We start from the raw sequence: 6,223 nt of genomic DNA on the forward strand, positions 1-6,223 counted from the left end.
TCTCCCCCTTCCTGCTGATAACCCTCCATGTGATCTCCATTTCTGTGATTTTGTTCCTGTCCTAGTTTTTGCTTAGTTTGTTTTTTTTTGTTTGTTTGTTTTTTAGGTTCATTTGTTGATAGTTGTGAGTTTGTTGTCATTTATTGTTCATATTTTTTATCTTCTTTTTCTTAGATAAGTCCCTTTAACATTTCATATAATAAGAGCTTGGTGATGACGAACTCTGATTTGATCTTATCTGGGAAACACTTTATCTGCCCTTCCGTTCTAAATGATAGCTTTGCTGGATAAAGTAATCATGGATGTAGGCCTTTGCCTTTCATGACTTTCCAAATACTTCTTTTCAGCCCCTTCTTGCCTGTAAGGTTTCTTTTGAGAAATCAGCTGATAGTCTTATGGGACTTCTTTGTAGGTAACTCTTTCCTTTTCTCTTGTAGCTTTTAAGATTCTCTCCATGTCTTTAATCTTGGGTAATTAATTATTTTGTCTTGGTGTCTTCCTCCTACGGTCCAGCTTCTTTGGAACTCTCTGAGCTTCCTGGACTTGTATGCCTATTTCCTTTGCCAGGTTGGGGAAGTTTTCCTTCATTATGTTTTCCAATAAGTTTTTAACTTCTTACTCTCTCTTCTCCTTCTGGCACCCCTATGATTCAGATGTTGGAATGTTTAAAGTTGTCCAGGAGGTTCCTAAGCCTCTCCTCATTTTTTTGAGTTTTATTTCTTCATTTTGTTCCAGTTGAATATTTATTTCTTCCTTCTGTTCCAAATCATTGACTTGAGTCCTGGTTTCCTTCCCTTCCCTGTTGGTTCCCTGTATATTTTCTTTATTTCACTTTGCATGGCCTTTGCTTCTTCCTTTATTTGTGTCCATACTCAATCATTTTTGTGAGAATCCGATTGCCAGCATTTTGAACCCGGCATCTGATAAGTTAGTTATCTCCTCATCACTTAGTTCTTTTTCTGGGGTTTTCATATGCTCTTTCATTTGGGCCACATTTCTTAGTCTCAGTGCATCTGATACATTGTAAAGGGCAGACCCTTAGGTATTTGCCAGGGTGGGGCAGCCCACTTCACTGCATTGTAACTGTATGTGGGAGAGAGGTCAGAGGGGGAACAATGCTGCTTGCTTGGCTGTCCGAAGGCTTTCAGTCTCTTCCCCTGCCACACACAGGCAAATTGGGTCCTTCTGGTGCTCTTTCCTGGGTGGGTGGGTTTGTGTACATTCTAGGACACTGTGCATCCCTCCAACAGATTCTCCTGTGAGGCTGGGAGTTTCTCCACTACCACAATCACCACAGGTTTTTACAGCCATAGGCTTTGAGGCTTTATTTCCCCACACTGGAACCAGACCTGCCTTGCCACGCATCCTCTCCACCTTGGCTACCAGTCTCTGCCCCTCCTACTGGTCTGGATGAATATTTCTTCTTTAACTCCTTGGTTGTTGGACTTCCATACAGTTCAAATTTCTGGCAGTTCTGGTGTTTTGTTTTGTTTTGTTTTTAATTGGTTGTTGTCCGTATTTTGGTTGTACGAGGAGGTTAAGCATCTTGGTCAGAAGGTGTTGCTGTGAGAGGCTGTGTTCAGTTTCAGTGAATCTTTTTTGAAGATTCTTTCGATGCATTTTCCCATTTCATGGATGATTTACGAGTGCTCCTGCCCACACTGCATTGAGTATTTAGCAGTTTTTGACCAAAAAGAGCATGACACCTGGGCCTCGCCCTCCCTATTCACCTGATCTCCCCCCTGAGTGACTTTTTTTTGTTTCCCCTGAAAAGTCCCCAAAAGGAAACATTTCCCTGATATGAAAGAGGTGAAACAAAAAATGGCAGAAGCACTAAAAGGCATCAAAATCAATGAGTTCAAAAATGGTTTTGAGCAGTGGAAAAGAGTCTCAATAGGTGTATTTCATCAAATGGAGAGTACTTTGGAGGTGACTGAAGTTCAAACATGTAAGAATACACAATTTTTTATAAATAAATTCTGTTTTCTTGGGTCTTTGTCATATGCATTTGAGTAAAATATGTATTCTGCTATTGGGTGATGTGTTTTATATATCAGTCAAGTTGCACTGTTATTGAAATTGGAGTATTGAAGTCTCCAACTACTATTATAGAATTGTCTATTTCACCCTTTAATTCTGCCAGTGTTTGAGCCATGTATCTGGGGGCTCTGTAGTTTAGTACACATATGTTTATAAATGATATATCCTTTGGATAGATTGACCCTTTTATCAACAGGTAATGTTCTCCATTGTTTCTTGTAACAATTTTTGACTTTAAATCTTTTTTGTCTGATATTAGTATAGTTATTCAGCTCTCTTTTGGTTACTATTTGCACAGTACACCCTTTCCCACTCTTGTTTTCAACCTTTTGGACCTAAAGTGAGTCCCTTGTAGATAGCATAGAGTTGAGTCACAGTTTTTATCCATTCTGTCAGTCTCTGCTTTAAACTTACTCGACAACTTTAATCCTTTTATATTTAAAGTAATCACTATAAGGAAGAAATTCTTCCATCTTACTATTTGTTTTAAAGGTATCTCTTATACCTTTCTTGTTACTCAACTTTCCATTACTACCTTCTTTTGTATGTAATTGATTTTTTTAGTGTACCATTTGATTACCTTCTTGTTTCCTTTTCTGTATATTTTTACTTATTTTTTTTACTGGTTACCTAGGGAATTACAGTTAATATCTTCAACTTGTAAAAATCTAGTTTGAATTAATACCTACTTAGCTTCAATGATATACAAAACTCTTCTCATTCTTCCTCCTTTGTATTGTTATCATCACAAATTATATCTTATGTTATATTCCCATGAAAATAGCTTTATAATGAGTTTCATTCCTTGTCTTTTAAATCATATAGAAAAAAAGGGGAGTTCCAAACCAACAATACAATAATACTGACTTTAATACTTATGTAATTATTTTACCAGTGTTCTTTATTTCTTCATAAGGCTTTGAGTTGCTATCTCATATCCTTTCATTTCTCCTAAAAGGATAAAGACTCCTTTTAGTATTTCTTGTAAGGCAGGTCTACTAGCCACAAACTCTCTTAAGTTTTGTTTATGTGGGAATACCTAAACTTCTTCATTTTTGAAAGTCTGTTTTACCAGGTACAGAATTCTTGGTTGACAGGTGTTTTTTTTTTTTTAGCAGGTTAAATATCATTCACTATTTTCTGGCCTCCATGCTATCTGATGAGAAATCAGCTGTTAATCTTATTGGAGATTGCTTGTATGTGATGAGTCACTTCTCTCTTGCTGCTTTCAAGATTCGATTTATTTTTATCTTCCAATTTGATTATATTTCTTTTTTAATTGATTTTAGAGAAAGGAAGGGAAAGAGGGAGGGGAGAGAGAGAAATAAACATTGATTTGTTGTTTCACTTATTTCATTAGTTGATTCTTGAATGTGCCCTGACTGGGGATTGAACCCAAAACCTTGGCTTCAGGATGACATTCTAAACAACTGAGCTATGTGACCAAGGCCTATATTTCTTGATGTAGATATCTTTGAGTTATCCTGCTTGGAGTTTGAGCTTCTTGGATGTATAGATACATGAGTGATATTATTTGGGAAGTTTTCAGCCATCTTTTTTTCAAATAGTTTCTTTCTTTGTCTTTTTATCCTCTGGGACTTCCATTATATGTATGCTTTACACTTGATAGTATCCCAAAGGAGTATCAGGGTCTGTCATTTTTCTTCATTGTTTTTTCTTTTGGTTTCTCAAATTAGATACTTTTAATTGACTTTATGGCAGAGTAAGCATAGTTGGAATTGGCTAGTGTGAATAATTCTGCAGGCTCTGGGGCAAAGGTGCTGTTCCTAGTTGCCTGGTACCTGGCCCTGGGGTGATTAGGGCAGGAGCATATTGCCTCCTGGAGTGTGAAAGCCTGGTAAAGAAGCCAGGGATTGAAGGTGGTGGTTGGAGTGTGAGCTCTGGAGTGTGAGCTCTGGATTGGTTGTTTGAAAAGCCCACCCTCAGGAGAGTCATTTGCTCTCTCTAGGAATTAGCTAGCCTTGTGAGGGGCAGTCTGTCCCAGATCAGCAAAACCCCAAGATTTTAAAGCAACATAAAATACTGAAAGTAAAAAATGTGATTGAGCAGCTGAGTCAAGATGGGTCAAAGTCAGAGTGGTGGCAGTGGTCCTGAACATAGCAAGAAAGATGACAAGGACAAGAAAAAGAAATATAAACCTCCTATACCAACTAGAGTAAGGAAAAAGAAGAAGAAAACAAAGGGACCAGGCCTCAGAAGGAACCAACCCTGCTGACACTTTGATCTTGGACTTCTCACCACCAGAACTAGGAGAGACTAAATTTCTGTTGTTTATAATCAGTGCTTTGTTATAGCAGATGCTTCCAGCAAATTGCCACTGGTGACACCTCACACTCAGTGCTGTTGGAGTTACTGAAGTTAGAATTAAATACTATCTTCTCATGGAAGAAGAATTCATTAGAACTCAGGAACAAATGAAGCATTTGGAAGAAAAGCAAGAGGAGGAAAATCTGAGGGGGACCCTGATGTTGGTAGAAGCCTTGGAAGAGATCATTGATGACAACATGCCATAGTGTCTACATCGATGGGCTCAGAACAATACATCAGCTTCTTTCATTTGTAGACAAGGATCTACTGAAACTGGGGTGCTCTGCCCTGCTTAACCATAAGGTTCATGCCGGCATAAGACTGCTGACAGGTGAATGGATCCCTTGGTCACCATGATGAAGGTGGAAAAGGCCCCCAGGAGACCTATGCTGACATTGGGGTGTGGACAACAAAACCCAGGAAATTAAGGAATCTGTAACTTCCTCTCATACATACTGAATATTATAGAGAGATGGATATAAAGCCCCCTACATGGGCTTTCTCTATGGTCCACCTGGCACAGACAAAATCTTACTAACCAAAGCAGTAGCAAACCAAACCTCAGCCACTTTCTTGAGAGTGGTTGGCTCTGACCTTATTCAGAAGTACCGAGGCAATGCGCCTGAATGCATTCTGGAATTGTTTTGAGTTGCTGAGGAACATGCACCATCCACTGTGTTTATTATTTTTTTGGAAGATTTTCTTTATTTATTTTTAGAGAGAGGGCAAAGGAAGGAGAAAGAGGGGAGAAAACATCCGACGTGTGAGAGATACATCGATCAGTTGCCTTTCGCACGACCCCAACTGGGAACCTGACCACCAACCCAGGCAATGTGCACTGTCCAGGAACTGAACCAACAACATTTTGGTTCACAGGCTGGCACTCAATCCTTTGAGCCATGTCAGCCAGGGCCCACTGTGTTTATTGATGAAATTGATGTCATTGGGACAAAAAGGTATGACTCAAATTCTGGTAGCGAGAGAAAAATTCAGTGAACAATGTTAGAACTGTTGGATAGTTGGATGGATTTGATTCAAGGAGAGATATAAAAGTTATCATGGCCACAAACTGAATGGAAACTTTGGATCTGGCACTTATCAAACCTGGCCTCACCGTCAGGAAGATTGAGCTCTCCCTTCCCCTATGAAAAGACATGAAGTGCCTCTTCCAGATCCACATAAGCAGAATGATTTTGGCTGATGACATGATACTGGACAACTTGATCATGGCTAACGATGACTACTCTGGTACTGACATCACGGCAATCCATACAGAGGCCAGTCTGATGGCTTTGAGAAATAGAGAATGAAAGTAACAAATGAAGACTTCGAAGAATTTAAAGAAAATGTTCTCTATAAAAAAAGAAGGCACCTGTGAGGGGCTCTGTCTCTAGTAAACCACAGTTGCCTTCAATGAAATGGCTGGGAGGGACTGACTGACCCCTTGGAGGGAGCAGGTTGGGGGAAGTTGCCCAGAGGAGCCTCATTCTAGTTGATCCCCATTAGCAACACATCCTGTGCATTGTGGGCCTTTCTCAGCATGATGTGTGGGGTGCCTGTGGTACAGTGCTCCAATCCCAATAAAGTGTGCTCTTTCTCAAGCAAAAACAAACAAACAAAAACATGGTTAATATGTTCATCACCACTCTTCTCTTACTACCTATTTTCCTCTTTTGCCTGTTTCCACAGCCACCTCCTTTGGCAATGGATAAACGCCAAGAAGAGCTCTCAAGTCTCCCCAACTCCAAGAAACCCAACATCTCTGATCCCTTCTTGCCTTACTCCCACCCCTGCCTACAACCTCCCACCCCTGAACTCCTGCACTTTTAGGTTGATACCTAAAAGTCGCCCCTAC

General features: G+C 39.8%; 1 pseudogene; it reads left to right on the forward strand.

The window, feature by feature from the left end:
- The first annotated feature begins 4,074 nt into the window (after nt 1–4,074).
- Nucleotides 4,075–5,988, forward strand: LOC114515320 (annotated as a pseudogene).
- The last annotated feature ends 235 nt before the right edge of the window (nt 5,989–6,223 follow it).

The sequence above is a fragment of the Phyllostomus discolor genome, chromosome 8 (assembly GCF_004126475.2).
Source record: "Phyllostomus discolor isolate MPI-MPIP mPhyDis1 chromosome 8, mPhyDis1.pri.v3, whole genome shotgun sequence".
Taxonomy (NCBI): Eukaryota; Metazoa; Chordata; class Mammalia; order Chiroptera; family Phyllostomidae; genus Phyllostomus; species Phyllostomus discolor.